The sequence below is a fragment of the Schistocerca americana genome, chromosome 7 (genome assembly GCF_021461395.2).
Source record: "Schistocerca americana isolate TAMUIC-IGC-003095 chromosome 7, iqSchAmer2.1, whole genome shotgun sequence".
Lineage (NCBI taxonomy): Eukaryota > Metazoa > Arthropoda > Insecta > Orthoptera > Acrididae > Schistocerca > Schistocerca americana.
In genome coordinates this window covers 127,154,537-127,172,159 of record NC_060125.1, presented here as the reverse complement: position 1 = coordinate 127,172,159, position 17,623 = coordinate 127,154,537, and positions in this window count along the sequence as shown.

Here is a 17,623-nt window from a genome sequence, read left to right as displayed (position 1 = left end):
GGCCGACCGGAGTGGCCGAGCGGTTCTAGGCGCTTCAGTCTGGAACCGCGCGACCGCTACGGTCGCAGGTTCGAATCCTGCCTCGGGCATGGATGTGTGTGATGTCCTTAGGTTAGTTAGGTTTAAGTAGTTCTAAGTTCTAGGGGACTGATGACCTCAGAAGTTACGTCCCATAGTGCTCAGAGCCATTTTTTGTTTAAAAAACTACGTAATTTTCTTTTTCTTTTACCCTGTAAATTGCTGTTGTTAATCACGCACTGTGTGACGCATCATAGGTAAGATTTCAAAGTGAGAAGATGTGTAAAATAAGGTGTAACTAATGCACTCACAATCTGATAACACAGTAACTCTATTGTTCATGGATACAGAGTGAGTCACCTAACATTACCGCTGGATATATTTCGTAAACCACATCAAATACTGACGAATCGATTCCACAGACCGAACGTGAGGAGAGGGGCTAGTGTAATTGGTTAATACAAACCATAAAAAAATGCACGGAAGTATGTTTTTTAACACAAACCTACGTTTTTTAAATGGAACCCCGTTAGTTTTGTTAGCACATCTGAACGTATAAACAAATACGTAATCAGTACCGTTTGTTGCATTGTAAAATGTTAATTACATCCGGAGATATTGTAACCTAAAGTTGACGCTTGAGTACCACTCCTCCGCTGTTCGATCGTGTGTATCGGAGAGCACCGAATTACGTAGGGATCCAAAGGGAACGGTGATGGTCCTTAGGTACAGAAGAGACTGGAACAGCACATTACGTCCACATGCTAACACCTTTTTATTGGTCCTTTTCACTGACGCACATGTACATTACCATGAGGGGTGAGGTACACGTACACACGTGGTTTCCGTTTTCAGTTACGGAGTGGAATAGAGTGTGTCCCGACATGTCAGGCCAACAGATGTTCAATGTGGTGGCCATCATTTGCTGCACACAATTGCAATCTCTGGGGTAATGAATGTCATACACGCCGCAGTACATCTGGTGTAATGTCGCCGCAGGCTGCCACAATACGTTGTATCATATCCTCTGGGGTTGTAGGCACATCACGGTACACATTCTCCTTTAACGTACCCCACAGAAAGAAGTCCAGAGGTGTAAGATCAGGAGAACGGGCTGGCCAATTTATGCGTCCTCCACGTCCTATGAAACGCCCGTGGCCCGTGTTTGTTACAACACGCAACTGAACGTCGGAGGTTTCAAGCGTCAACTTTAGGTTACAATATCTCCGGATGTAATTAACATTTTACAATGCAACAAACGGCACTGATTACGTATTTGTTCATATGTTCGGATGTGCTAACAAAACTAACGTGGTTCCATTTAGAAAAACGTAGGTTTGTGTTAAAAAACATACTTCCGTGCATTTTTGTATGGTTTGTATTAAGCAATTACACTAGCCCCTCTCCTCACGTTCGGTCTGTGGAATCGGTTCGTCAGTATTTGATGTGGTTTACGAAATATATCCAGCGGTGACGTTGTGACTCACCCTGTATATACCTCTATGCAGTTTCGGTTCTTTGACATTTCAACAATGTTTCACTTTGTTGACATGCGCAAGATATGACAGCATCCGTTGCGTCTTCCCTCATTGCACACGTTTACTTTCTAACAGCGAAGGCGTAGGTAAGTTTTTTTGGAAACATGAAGATTAAAATTGTTGTGTATACGAGTTGAAAGCTGAAAATGTAACGAACAAGGGGCAGTACCAGTAAGCAAACAAGCATTTTTTTGGAGTTCCATCTTCATTTGTTGCCGATACAAATACAGTAAAACTGGAATTAAATAGATTACGAAAGCAGCACTTATTTATTCGAAGTATATAAAAAAACTAGTTACATTAACGAGGCTAAATGTACGAGGGCAGTTCAATAAGTAATGCAACACATTTTTTTTCTCGGCCAATTTTGGTTGAAAAAACCGGAAATTTCTTGTGGAATATTTTCAAACATTCCCGCTTCGTCTCGTATAGTTTCATTGACTTCCGACAGGTGGCAGCGCTGTACGGAGCTGTTAAAATGGCGTCTGTAACGGATGTGCGTTGCAAACAACGGGCAGTGATCGAGTTTCTTTTGGCGGAAAACCAGGGCATCTCAGATATTCATAGGCGCTTGCAGAATGTCTACGGTGATCTGGCAGTGGACAAAAGCGCGGTGAGTCGTTGGGTAAAGCGTGTGTCATCATCGCCGCAAGGTCAAGCAAGACTGACTGATCTCCCGCGTGCGGGCCGGCCGTGCACAGCTGTGACTCCTGCAATGGCGGAGCGTGCGAACACACTCGTTCGAGATGATCGATGGATCAGCATCAAACAACTCAGTGCTCAACTTGACATCTCTGTTGGTAGTGCTGTCACAATTGTTCACCAGTTGGGATATTCAAAGGTTTGTTCCCGCTGGGTCCCTCGTTGTCTAACCGAACACCACAAAGAGCAAAGGAGAACCATCTGTGCGGAATTGCTTGCTCACCATGTGGCTGAGGGTGACAATTTCTTGTCAAAGATTGTTACAGGCGATGAAACATGGGTTCATCATTTCGAACCTGAAACAAAACGGCAATCAATGGAGTGGCGTCACACCCACTCCCCTACCAAGAAAAAGTTTAAAGCCATACCCTCAGCCGGTAAAGTCATGGTTACAGTCTTCTGGGACGCTGAAGGGGTTATTCTGTTCGATATCCTTCCCCATGGTCAAACGATCAACTCTGAAGTGTATTGTGCTACTCTTCAGAAATTGAAGAAACGACTTCAGCGTGTTCGTAGGCACAAAAATCTGAACGAACTTCTCCTTCTTCATGACAACGCAAGACCTCACACAAGTCTTCGCACCCGAGAGGAGCTCACAAAACTTCAGTGGACTGTTCTTCCTCATGCACCCTACAGCCCCGATCTCGCACCGTCGGATTTCCATATGTTTGGCCCAATGAAGGACGCAATCCGTGGGAGGCACTACGCGGATGATGAAGAAGTTATTGATGCAGTACGACGTTGGCTCCGACATCGACCAGTGGAATGGTACCGTGCAGGCATACAGGCCCTCATTTCAAGGTGGCGTAAGGCCGTAGCACTGAATGGAGATTACGTTGAAAAATAGTGTTGTGTAGCTAAAAGATTGGGGAATAACCTGGTGTATTTCAATGCTGAATAAAACATCCCCCATTTCAGAAAAAAAATGTGTTGCATTACTTATTGAACTGCCCTCGTATCTTATTGCTAGAGCAAACACGGATTTAAGAAATGAAAAACGTTCGAAATTGCCGGCCCCGGTGGCTGTGCGGTTCTAGGCGCTTCAGTCTGGAACCGCGCCACCGCTACGGTAGCAGGTTCGAATCCAGCCTCGGGCATGGATGTGTGTGATGTCCTTAGGTTAGTTAGGTTTAAGTAGTTCTAAGTTCTAGGGGACTGATGACCTCAGATCTTAAGATCCATAGTGCTCAGAGCCATTCGACCCATTTGAACGTTGAAATTGCCTTCCTGACACTATCTTATTCATGTAAGCTCTGTAATTTTTAGTATTTAAAACAGCTGTTGGGTGCACGCAACAGAAATAATGAACAAGAAGTAATCGCAAACAGGAGCCTGCTAATGTTTTGGGTTATTAAAGATGGCGGCAGGCTGCGCCCCATTTCAAGACAACGTACAGCCTTAGTCTGTGGTGCCATCTCTCTTCTTCTTTTATCTCTATGGGGACGGCACAATCACAATACACATGGCCCAGGTTGGGCTCGAGCCCGCGAAGTGGAGTTTACAACGCAACGTCATTATCCCGAGTGCACAGAGACTGCTGTTCCTTCAGTTGGGAATCAGCCTCAAAGGACACCATTCGCAGTGTGCATAAGGGGTTAGAATTTTTGAACATATTCTCAGTTCGAACGTAAATTTCCTTCAGATGGAAAATCTTTTGTCAACAAATGAACACGGATTTAGAAACATTGATTCTGCAAAATTCATTTCGCCCTTTCCTCGAACGATACTTTGTAAATCATACATACAGGGCAACTGATTCCAAGCGTTTGGCACCATACTTCACTGCAGACTGTTAACGAACCTACCAACATACGGAAGAGGTTCGTAGGCATCCGAGTGGCTCGAGGTCTTCTTAAGTAACTAGTAGAACACAGTACGGTGTGCTGGGTCCAGCAAGTGTTCATCAGAGACAAGGGTATCTTCGGGAGTGCGCCAGGGGACTGTGATACAAACTCTCTTTTTCCCCAGATACTTGTACATAAACGACTTGATGGACAAGGTGAGCAGCCGTGTGCGGCTGTTTGCTGATGATGCGGCTGAGTAAAGAAAGGCGTTGTCTCTGAGAGACTGCCGGGGGATATAACATGACTCAGAAAAAAAATCTAGTTGGTGTGCTGAATGGCAGCTGGTTCCAGATGTAGAAAAATGTAAGTTCATGCAGATGAGTAGGAAAATAAAGCCCGTGATGTTGGGATATAGCCTCATTAGAGTCCTTGACACGCCGATTAAATCTCTAAGCGTAACATTACAAAAATGGAACGAGCAGGTAATGACGATAGTAAGAAAGGCGAATGGTCGACTTTCGTTTATTGGGAGAGTGTTAGAAAAGTCTGTAAGAGAGAAAGCGTATAGAACGTCATTGCGACTGATTCTCGAGTACTACTGCAGCGTCTGGGATCCGCACCAGGTCGGATTAAAGGCACACATCCCAGCAATTCAGAATCGGTAAGCCAAATTTGTTCCCGGTAGGTTCGGTCAATACGAGAGTTTTGCGGAGATGCTTCGTGAAGTCAAATGGGTATCCTTGTAGGGAAGATGACGTTCTTTTCAAGAAACACTATTGAGAAAATTTGGGGAACCGGCGTTTGAAGCTGACTGCTGAACGATTCCATTGTCGCCAATGTATTTCAGTTACCTAATCAAGACAGGTTGCCAGAAAAAAATCATAAAGTATGAACATAGCTGTCAGCCTGGTAACTTATGTAGAGACGTACAGTGGAGGCCGCTTTTGGCAGTCCATTAAGAGGTCACACGCTTGGGGAAACCGCTGATTTCACGATCACTGATGCAAACTGGTTGTAAAAAGCGACGCAGTTACTTACCATCTGTAAGCAAACAGCCCCAATCTCCATACGCAAGGCTCTCAAACAACAAGCAAGGTAGAGGTCGGCAGGTTCGAGAGTTGCAGCGAAAGAGAGCAGACTTGCATGAACGAGTCTCCAGCAGATACTATGTACGTGAGCGTCATATTTAGTTAACTTTGTGCACTATGAAGGACTTGCAAAAATTTACCTGTACGTACCTGTCGACTAGGGTTGCTGGTTTCCAGCGCCTACACGTACCTATGGTTCGATGTCACTTTCACTGTGATGAGTTACTGAGCCTAAGTGTTCAATTAGAAGAACAGAATCCAGCACTTCCACGGTCCGTCGTCAGTAGAATCACATGTTACAGCGTCTTGACCAAGTAATAGGCCCTGATGGCCAGTTCTTCTAGTAAGCCCCATCTATGATTTTATAGGAAGTACCAGAAATTAGTTATATGTGGTGACTACAATATAAATTTTGTATATGATGGTGCACGAGAAAGTATGCTGGTAGATATTCCAAATCCAAATGATCTGATGCAGACTGTGGTTTTTTCCAGCTAGGGCGCAGGGGGACAGTAGCACAGCCATAGACAAAATTTTTAATCATTCTGCATTGCTAGATCGGCATTCTGATAGTAAAAGGGTGAATGGCCATTCAAACCATGATGCACAGATTTTAACACTAAAAGGCTTTTGCGCTCAAACAAATGTCACATATAATTACAAACTATGTAGGAAAGTTAATCCAATAGCAATAGCGAGTTCTTTAAACCTAGTCAAGCTACAAGAGTTGCAGTATGTTTATAGTGCCGGTAACACAGATGATACATATAATGCTTTCCTGAACGCATTTCTCATGCTCTTTGAGAGTTGCTTTCCATTAAAACGTTCTAAACGGGGTACTAGAAGTAAAAGACAGCCTGGGTGGCTGACTAGGGGGATAAAGGATATCATATAGAACAAAGCGGGAATTATATCAAAATGCTAGAAGTAGTCACAATCAAGCTACAGTAGCCCATTACAAACAGTACTTAAAAATGTTATTAGGAAGGCAAAGAGTATATGGTATGTAAATAGAATAGCTAATTCACAGGATAAAATTAAAACCCTATGGTCATTTTTGGCTGGCTGGCTCTGAGCACTATGGGACTCAACTGCTGTGGTCATTAGTCCCCTAGAACTTAGAACTACTTAAACCTAACTAACCTAAGGACATCACACACATCCATGCCCGAGGCAGGATTCGAACCTGCGACCGTAGCGGTCGTGCGGTTCCAGACTGTAGCGCCTTTAACCGCTCGGCCACTCCGGCCGGCAGGTCATTTTTGAAGGAAGTGTCTGGTCAGCAGCACAAAGTCGACGATATAAAATCAGTTCGTAGTAAAATTATTTCTGTTACTAATAAATCAGATATATGAACACTATTTAACGATCATTTTCTGAGCATTGCTGGTGAATTCAATAAAAATTTAGGTTCTACGGGGAATCATGTAACTCTCCTGGCAAATGCCTTTCCGAGATTGATGTCTCAAATACTCCTGTATGATACAGACCAGGGGCAGATTGAGTCAATAGTTAAATCACTGAAGACTAAGGACTCCCATGGATATGATGGAGTGCCCAAGCAGAATATTAAAGTACTGTGCTGCACGTGTTAGCCCTGTATTTAGCCATATTTCTAATTTTTCCTTCAGGAATGGTCAGTTTCCTGAACGGTTAAAGTAAAGGCGTTTTATAAAAAAGGAGAAAGGGATAACGTAGACAATTTTAGACTTCTTTATATGCTATCACTGTTTGCTGAAGTTATTGAAAAGGCTGTGTATGTAAAGATAATTTATCATTTTATATCATACGATTTGCTACCAAATGCACAGTTCGGCTTTAGAAGTCGTTTAACTCTTGTCTCTGTGAGGTACTGGATGGGTTAAACAAAAGGCTTCGAACGCTAGGCATATTTTTTATTTAACTAAGGGTAACTCTAAAATATTTCTGTTTGCTGATGACACTAGCTTGCTAGTAAAGGATGTTGGGTGCAACATTGGCTCAGTTTCAAATAGCGCAGTTCATGACGTAAGTTCATGGCTTGTACATAACACACTAACACTAAATCATAGTAAGACTCAGTTTTTTTACAATTTCTAACACACAATTCAACAAAACTTGAAGTTTTCATTTCACAGAATGGGCATGCGATTAGTGAAATTGAACAGTTCAAATTTCTAGGTGTTCAGATAGCTGTCGTGGAAAGCCCACGTTCAGGATCTTGTTCGAAGACTTAATGCTGCCATTTTTACTATTCGAACAGTATCTGAAGTGGGTGATCTTTCGACACGAAAATTACCTGCTTTGCTTATTTTCATTCACTTATGTCTTATGGTATTATATTTTGGGGTAACTCTTCTAAAAGGATACTTTTGGCTCAGAAACTGGCGGTTCGGGAAAGAAGTGGTGTAAGTTCTCGAAACTCTTGTCGACCCCTGTTCAAGAGTCTGGATATTTTGACATTGGCCTCTCAATATATATATTCCTTACTGTCATTCATTGTTAACTATATTAGCATATCTCTAAGAATAAGCAGCTTTCACTCGGTTAATACTCGGCAGAAATCAAACCTGCATTTGGATCGGACTTCCTTAGCTCTTGTGCAAAAAGGTGTGCAGTGTACTGTAGCATCTATTTTCAATAAACTACCACTCGAATTCAAAAGTCTTAGCAGTAATCCACGCGCTTTCAAATAGAAACTTTCCTCATGGGTCACTCCTCCTATTCTGTCGAGGAGTTCATTGAAAAATTAAGCTGATTCTTATTGTATTGTTGATTGTGTTTACTTAAACTTAAGGCTTGAGTTTTTTCGGGTTCATAAACATTTTATTTTTACCTTTTATTACTTTTATGTTGCGATTTCATGTACTGACACGTTCCATGTCTTAGGAGATTCGCTCCTCAGTTTGGTCCTACGGAACATGACGTGTAAATAAATAAATAAATAAATAAATCAGTGTCTGTGATCTTCTGCATGTTTTATAGCTGACACGTGAAGAAGTAATAAAAAGCAGACCAGTAAGCCTCCTCACCGTCTTACTTCACTGTCATCTTCACATCCACCTCCTCAGCCTAATGTGTCTTTCTGTGCTGTCTACAACCACAGAAATCTGTAAAACGTAAGTTTCACCCGCTTGCCGTTTCACTCCTATACGCAGCCGCTCGCATACCAAGAAACGGATGAACTCAAACTCCGAGTCACCTGAGCGTCGGCTACTACTAGATAAACAAGTCGCGATGCACGTAAGGACTGCGAAGGTAACGTAAGTGAAATTACGGCTCTTATGGAGGCATACGCACAGTGGTTTTTCCGTCGCTCTACTTGCGAGTGGAACAGGAAAGGAAACGACAAGTAGTGGTAGAAGGTACCCTCCGTCTTGCACCGTATTGTGGCTTAAGGAATATGCACGTAGATGTATATCTTTCAACCATGCACCACCCCACAAGTGGCTTCACTATGGGATTACCCCAACGAGAAATTCGCAATGAGTTGTAAATATACTACGTACGCTCACCCTCAACCTGGGCTGTTTGCCTTTTCTGTTTCGGTGGCTGTCTCTGGGCTCCCTGTCGGCTAACAGGAACCTGGGCACTGCCGTTGCGTGGAACGACTTTGAGGGTTTTCAAGAAGGGCACTTTGTCGTGTTTGAAGCGTGGAGTCTGAAGTGTGTGCATGCGGTACGGCCAGTATGCTTGTGGTACGCGTAATAAAATCGCGAAAATTACGAAGTAACTGGACTTCTGAAGGCAATTTAGTTTTCCACTGGCACAAGCAATATTAAAGGAGTCAAATTATACGGAGGATTAAATTTTTTAATTGGGGATTCACCCGTGGAATACAAATATATCGCTCATAAATGTAATTTCTAAAGAAGCTTTGAAGATTTAACAAGCAGTTCCACAACCGCGAGGAAACTATTTAGATCACCGATGTCATGGACAGCTAAATCCACGTCTGTTATCTTGTAATCCGCCATTTTGGAGTACGTATTTCAAATGGCAAAGCCGGCCGGAGTGGCCGTGCGGTTCTAGGCGCTACAGTCTGGAACCAAGCGACCGCTACGGTCGCAGGTTCGAATCCTGCCTCGGGCATGGATGTGTGTGATGTCCTTAGGTTAGTTAGGTTCAATTAGTTCTAAGTTCTAGGCAACTGATGGCCGCAGAAGTTAGTCGCATAGTGCTCAGAGCCATTTGAACCATCAAATTGGAAAGGGATCACTTGAAACATTTTTAAGAGATCTTTATTTGTGCAGGAGTTACGACCTGTTAAGGTTTGAAATTCCAAGGAGGTGATCAATTCTGTTTGTTGTTGCAAGTGTTCGCCAACGGCACATACACAGCAGGAACGCATTGAAATTGTGTTAATGAGTGGTGGACGAAGTACGACAGTAATTGCTCCTGACTTCAGTGCTCGGCATCCTCAAAGAAATGACATTTCACATAAGACAGCATCCAAGTTATTGGACAAATTTCGTGCAACAGGTTCTGTGGTGGGCAAGCCACGCAGTGAATGTCCAAGAACAGCTGCCGATGAGGAGGCTGCAACATAAGTTGTGGCATTGTTAACGAAAAGTCCACATGGAAGTGCGCGCAATGTCCGATGTTAGTCAGCGTTCACTTCTGCGTCTGTTGCGCACACAACTTGCTGTTGCAACATCGTCTCTCGCAGAATGACTCTGATCGGCGGCAGCAGCTTGCAGAATGGCCAGTGTAACAGGAGTTCAAACTTCATAGGACAGCTGTTGTTCAGTGAAAGAGCTAATTTGTATTTGCAAAGAGAACTAAACAAACAGAATCATCGTTACTGGTCAGATGCAAATCCTCGTGGGTGATCCCCATAAAGGTCTGGCGGCGAAAGTGATGGTTTGGTGTGTGATTTGGGACACAAAAATCGTGGGTCCGGTGTTTATAGACGGAACCTTGAATGGGGAGAGGTATCTTAATATGGTCCATGATTATGCGCTTCGGATGCTGCTGAATCTGCAGGGTGATTTCCCGACCCTCTTTCCAACAAGATGGTACACCTCCCCGCTATGCTACTGAAGTCAGATAGTTTCTGGATGGACAGTATGGAGGTCACTGGACAGGCAGGAGGAGTCTTGCCGAATGGCCACCACGGTCCTCTGATCTTACACCTCTTGACTTTTATCTGTGGGGACATTTGAAATCAACTGTGTATGAGGTAGAAATCAACGTTGTAGTCCATCTTTGTCGGCGTATTGAGGATGCGCGTGCCTCTGTTGACCCACAGACCCTGCGATGTGTGCAGCGGGACTGGCGAAAAAGACTCCGATTATGTGCCCGGCGCAGTGGTCTGGATACACCCCTATGAAAGTCCAACTTTGTGAGGAATCGTAATGGCGTCTAATATGAAGTGTCTGTGAGTGGCGACGCAATTTCTAGGAGTTATGGTGACAGTGGTGGCCATCTTGAAATCCGCCATCTTGGATTTGGGTTACGTGTTTCAAATCGGAAGGGGGACAGGTGGGACATCATTTTGAACTGCTTCTCTCTCAGGAATACAAATCTGAAATCTGTTATAAGATATCTTTATTTGTGTAGGAGTTATGACCTTTCAAAGTTTAGGACACTTATCAGAGTCAGCGTTACAGTATATGCCCAACATGATCGCCCTGTACAAAGGGTAGTAATTCAGTTTTAATTACCACCTTGAAAAAATAAAGTTACGTAATAAACTTTTGGTTTGTCTGCAGTTCTATCCCACATGAAAATCCCTGGGCCACTGTACCGCAGCATGCCACAGATGTCGTATATTGACAGAGACGAAGCTTACTGTGGATTACCAGGGAGTAGCATAGCAGGCACGTGCCCTCATTCGTGGCATAAATCTAATATTGACCGTTCACCACGAGAGGGGTGCGATGCAATCGGCTACCTAGGTGCTGGCCTTGAAATAACTGGCGTAATTTTCACCCCTAAGAGGGCCAGGAGATGATTAAAAACGGCGAACGGCGGCGCCGATGTGTGACGTGCATACGTGAGAGGGGTGGGGCGTCTGCGGCAGCCAGATAGCCCCGCGGGCTTTGAGGGCGACTTTGTAAAGGACAGCGAGAGCGAGGGGGCGGGGTGCGGGGGGCGCCGCTAGATAAGGCTCGTCGAAAATTAATTCTGTCCGCTCCGGCCCGACCCGGCAGGGGTCGCCTCCGCTGCCTGCCTTCAATGCGGCAGCCGGCGAATTCACACCCCCCGTGAGAAAAGAGGGCGGAAAATGGCCCCGGCAGGCACTTCATCCCGCTGCGCGTTTCGCCTTCCTCCTCCGTCCGCCCCGTCACACGTGGGGCGGGGCGGGCGCCTCGCGCTGGGCAAGGAGCGACATGCGCCCAACGTCGCCGCTCCTGCGAGTGTGGCCCTAAAATTAGTGTAACAAGTCCCCTAAGGGGAAATGTTCATTCACCAAATCAAAGAGGTGTAGAAAGCTACTGAGGTACTGTTGCACGGGTTACAAGGGTGCAGTGTGACGTAGTAAATCGTATCACTTATCTGCTGCAGGTCCTCTGGAACTTTCAGAGTTGAGCGCGCCCTCTTTCTAGCACACCATTGTTTTCTTATTATGTTCGAAAATACCCGAGGTACATCGGTCACGCGCAAACCTGCGAGTACAAAGACTTTCTTTGGGTTTCGTGTGGATAGGTTGCGCTTACATCCGTCGCACCATAATTACTTGAATACTTTGCTAAAGCGATGAATTATGAGTCTGCAAGCATCACGCTGATTGCTAGCGTAACAGTGAGCAACTATACCGTTTATTCGCAGGAGTGTGTGTAAACATAGACAACGTGTAATGAGTATCTTCTTTCCTTCTTGTAGTGTGTCAGCCGTGAGGTTGATTTTCAGCAGAGCTCAATTCCTCTCTTCTGTTTGCCTTCCTCTTCATTTCCACGTACGTGTTACGTCCAACATCGTTCATGGTCTGTTGTATGTATGGTATCCTTGGTCGCTCCCGCCGATTCCTTCCCTCAATAGCTCCTTCTGCTATTGTTCCAGTGATGTTGCGTCTTAGGATGTGCCCTACAGGTTTGTATCTAATTGTTCAGATGTGCCTCCACAGAGATCTGCGGTCCTGTATTCTTATAAGCACCTCTTCATTTGTTACTTTGTCTCTCCAGCTGATCTTCATCATCCTTCAATAGCAACACATCTCCAGGGCCTCTAGCCGTCTTCTCTCTTATCTTCATGGATGGTATACAAACAGTAACCACTTACATCAAAGTGACATGTTTTTAATGTTATTATGGATGCATTACATGAGACTTTGTAACAAGGCTTTTCCTTTTTATTTAAAGGTAAGTGTTTGATTCATGTCTGCCTCTCTTCTGTTGATAGGTAAATGCTTGACAATGACCACGAGTTTGAAATTGACCAATAGCAAGTAAAAGTAATACATCAAGTTACAATGGCAGCGGAAACTTGTCTTCATTTAGTTTTAAGTTCGGTAAAACTCGTATGGCATCTGCTAAAATCTAAGGAATGGCCCAAAACGGGTGCGGTGATAAGAGTGTGGCTCTCCGGTGTCGGTTCTCACGCAGCACGGGAGTAAAATTGTACCTGATTCATACAAACTGCTGTGTCCGGCTTCTTGGACACTGAGGTGGCTAGTAATAATACAGTTAATGAGACTACTCTGAATAAGAAACACTTTATTAACTACAACAAATATTATGTTTGCTCACCAGGCTCGGTGTAGCTATGAAACTGCAGACTTGGACTTCCGGTTAAGAACACACCAAAAATGAGCCACGATTACTGAGTGAAGAATTGACGCAAGTTCAAATTGGCTGTACCGTGGCTTCACTACAGTTACCTGGAAACCCAAGTTTGGGTTTAATTCTAAAATGTCAACTCTTATTAGGCGTCTAAGTCCAGCACCAGCGTATGTACTTCAGAAGTTTGGGCATTAATTTGGTGAATGTATGCGCTACTGGAAATTAAGTTACGCTTTCTTTTCCATAGCTGACATATTTTTGTAATATTGTGACATCTCATTAGTTGATTTGAGTCTTACAGCGTTTCTTCATGTATTAATCTCAACTAAGCCCAGCACAGTGTGTGCATAAACACTACACTTTTTGCGCTGCTGACGCATTTTGCAGACATCTACAACTTTTACGACATGTTAAATGTTGAAAATAACTAACTTGTTATAGAACCATCTGTTGATAACAGTAAGAACTACTTACTCATGCCACAACCAACGGACTAAGAACGATTGTATTGGTGTGGTACTAAGATCGAAATAGATTTTTGTGCTTGCGTCAGGAGGAAATGGAATGTAAATCAGGGCTTCCTATTATTTCGTGTTTAGTGGGTTTTTGGAACAGCATTTACGGAAAACTGGTGTTCAACAAATACAAAATACTTATATTTGACAAGCAATTTTTTTAAATTATTTACATAGAAAGATGCTGTCTACGCAGTCAAACATTCCATGACGAATGATATACAGGGTGAAAAGTATTTAGCCCGCATCTCGTGGTCGTGCGGTAGCGTTCTCGCTTCCCACGCCCGGGTTCCCGGGTTCGATTCCCGGCGGGGTCAGGGATTTTCTTTGCCTCGTGATGGCTGGGTGTTGTGTGCTGTCCTTAGGTTGGTTAGGTTTAATTAGTTCTAAGTTCTAGGCGACTGATGACCTCAGCAGTTGAGTCGCATAGTGCTCAGAGCCATTTGAACCATTTTTGAAAAGTATTTAAACTTACAAACTCTGGGAGGTTGTAGCGGACATCAAAACAAATATTTTTCCCTAATGTCATTTTTTCCTATGGTGATTATTTAAACCAGTGGAAGCCGTATTGCGCTCTTCAATTGTTAGAGGCCCTATTACGATGTTCAGTTGTTAGAGGGCGTATTACGCTCTTCAGTTGTAGGCAACTGCTGTCCACCAGTGTAGTAGTGCATTGTCTCTGTTTACTAATGGAGCGATATACCTGGAGTGAGTACACTGAGGGGGTTGGTGCGTGCTACATAGCGCACCACAACGGACGAGCTGCACAGCGGGTTTATCAACAACAATATCGTAATCGCCGTATCCCGCATCATACGACCTTTGCTGCTGTGTTCCAACGTCTGCGTGAAACCGGGTCATTTAGCAGATTACCTGGACAGGGACGCCGTCGCACAGTAAGAACGCTGCAGGTTGAGGAAGCTATCTTGCAGCATGTGGAGCGGGATCCTTCAATCACACTCGTGCAATTGCACGTAACATGGGGGCGAATCAGACGAATGTAAGAACAGTACTTCGAGAGCAATTGTAACGTCCATTTCACTTACAGCGTGTCCACAACCTGGAACCAGTTGATTATCCACCCAGAGCATAGTTTTCGCAGTGGGACCTGGAACAGTGTTAAATGCATCCTACATTTCCATCCTCTGTGTTGTTTACGGCTGAATCAACTTTCCTGCGTGATGGAGTCTTCAACATGCACAGTTCGCATGTTTGGAGTGAGGATAACCCACATGCCACAGTTACTAGCGTTCATGAAGTGCAGTTCTTCGTTAATGTGTGCGTCGGTATTGTTGGGGATTGTTTAATTGGGCCGTATCTGCTACATAGGCCATTAAATGGCAGGCACTATTATAAGTTTCTCGCCAGAGCATTGCCAGAATTGCTGGAAGGCGTTCCGCTCCCTACCAGACAACACATGTGGTTCCAACATGACGGGGACCGACGGTTCCCAGAAACGTGGACTGGCAGAGGTGGTCCTGTACCATGGCCTGTTCGATCCCCAAATATGTCCCCTCTGGACTTTTTTGTGTGGGGAGAGATGCGCAACCTTGTTTACGCAACTGCTGTTGCATCGGAAGAGGATCTGGTTCGCCTGATAGTAGCAGCAGCAGGAACAATTCAGGATACTCCTGGGGTTTTTGCCCGTGTCAGGCAGAACATGATCCGACGGTGTAACCTTTGTTTAAGTGTCAATGAAGGAATTTTTGAAAATCTACTGTAACTGAAATTGGGTTGTGTTAATGTGTTGCCTCTTGGTCATAAAAAAATGGAAAAGTATTTGTTGGTTTAATTAATTTGCCGCCAGAGAAAACTTCCTCTACCGGTTTAAATACTCCTCATAGGAAAAAATGGCATTAGGGAAAAATATTTGTTGTGATGTCCCCTACAACCTCCCACAGTTTGTCGGTTTAAATACTGTATAGTTTCAAATCAAAGTTAGCAGAAGAATGCAGACATCGTTGATTAATTTTTCGAACTTTAAGGTACTTTACTGTTTTTGGCTATGTTCAAGTGCACTCGGAGTAGGGGGAGGGGGCGAGGTGTTTAATTAAAATTGCAGGAGTTCAGGGGGGGGGGGGACTCACCCCCTGCCCCTCCTTGACCATGGCATGCCCCAAGGTGCCACGCTTTCTGGAATGGCCATGGAAAATGGAAAGTGCTGATGCTGCTGTCAGTGACATCAGACGCGTGCAATTGTCTCAGCTGTAATATGACATCACAGATAAGGAAGTGCTCGTGTTCACGTCTGGACGTTCTCCTCCAGGACTGGCCCTGCCTTACAACTACTATACCATGGGACAGGCCGGAGCAGACAAAAACATTACGTAATCCTTGGATGTAATGCAACCTTGCAAAGTAACCATAGGACCCAAGGAACACTACGATTGGCTGCCCAAATGATCATCAAACTCCCGCATGTTTTATTCTTGGGGCGTAAACTCGACCAGAAGCTGGAAACAGTGTGAACCGAGACTCATCCGACCATTGCACCACAGTCCAGCAATTAAGGCTTCGGCATCACCTCTTCCTGTTATCGGCATTTGCATCAGTGATGAGCGGGTTTGGAATTCCAGCACGCCATGAAATTCACTACTTAAAGAACTCTCTTCATGGCGTTTCGGTACTAACAGGGATCGCGAGAGCGACGTTCAGTTGTGCAGTGATTTTTGTAGCTGCGTCCTCTCATTTGTCGTCTCAATTCCTTTCCATCATCTGTCTCGATCACTCAAAAGACATTTCCGACCATGTTGTCACTTAGTGGCGTTTCCATATTTTTGTCCAACCTCTGTACATGCATACACTTGCACGGATCGATGAAATTGTTAATCTGCCCTCAGATTCATCCTTCCATTATCATGAATATGGGACCTCGAGCCAGGTAATTATCTTTCCATTAATTTACGTTCACGCCCCTATTTTCCTGTTTTGACTTTAAAAACGGAAACTGGTTGTGGAAGCAAGAAATATAAAGAAATACAGCCTAAGCGAGAAAATACCGCACTAATCTCAAAAATAGTGCAATAATTTATCGATACCTTTCAGCAGTACCTGTAAGTCGTTTGATTTTCCCTACACATTAAAAAGTCATCCGGTTTATGTAAACTTGTGTGGAACAGAACGTGTGTGTTGCCTGTATTGCCGTGTTACTTCGCGGATTTTGACAACTGAGATGTGGCTCACAGAGGATGATTTCTGCATCGTGAGGCAGACTCAGTAATAGTGTAAATTAGATTCTTATGTGATACGTTAGTATTGGGATCTATGTTAGTACGAGTCACTCACATATTAGCCATGTGCGAGGAGGCAGAAGGAGAGGGAGAGAGAGAGAGAGAGAGCACACGTACTCTGGATTTCATTTGGGAAACACTGAAAAAATCTTTCAGTTTTCTTTTAAAAGGTACTAACAAACATCATTGCGAACCGCGTGTTACTATTTGATTTTGAACAGGCAGACTGGAAGATTTCAGAAAAAGTTTCGCCACAACTGATCACATGCGAGGAGTATGCACACTGATAGAGAAATGTGCGGAGTGTAATATCCCACTTCGTATTGACTTTGTAGACTGCCAGAAGGCGTTTCACAGGATCGAAACTTAGGCGAAGAACAGAGCTCGGATTGATTACAGGTAAGCAACGTAATCCGCTAAATTCACGAGAATGCTACTCTACAGCCGAAAATAAAGGAATACCGGTTCACTAGAAAGGTTCCCGTGAGAAGAGGCGATAGAGAAGAAATCCTAATCTCAGTTAAGTTATTCATCTAGCGTCTCGAAGATGTGTTCAAATGAGTATGCTGAGTATAGAACGCCTGCCGGTGTGGCCGAGTGGTTCTAGGCGCTTCAGTCTGGAACCGCTTGAGCGCTACGGTCGCAGGTTCGAATCCTGCCTCGGGCATTGATGTGTGTGATGTCCTTAGATTAGTTAGATTTAAGTAGTTCTAAGTTCTAGGGGACTGATGACCTGAGATGTTAAGTCCGATAGTGCTCAGAGCCATTTGAATTTGAGTACAGAACGGTATCACCCTAGATGGAAAACGTGTGAACTATCTTCGCATCCTAGCCGGGTTGGGGATTTTCTCTGCCCGGAGACTGGGTATTTGTGTTGTCCTCATCATTTCATCATCATCATCATCATTATTTGTGACAGTGGATGGATTGGACTGTGTATAAAATTGGATTATGTGAGAAGTTGGACTATTTAACAGATTGGACTATGTAACAAATTGGACTATGTAACAAATTGGACTATGTAACAAATTGGACTATGTAACAA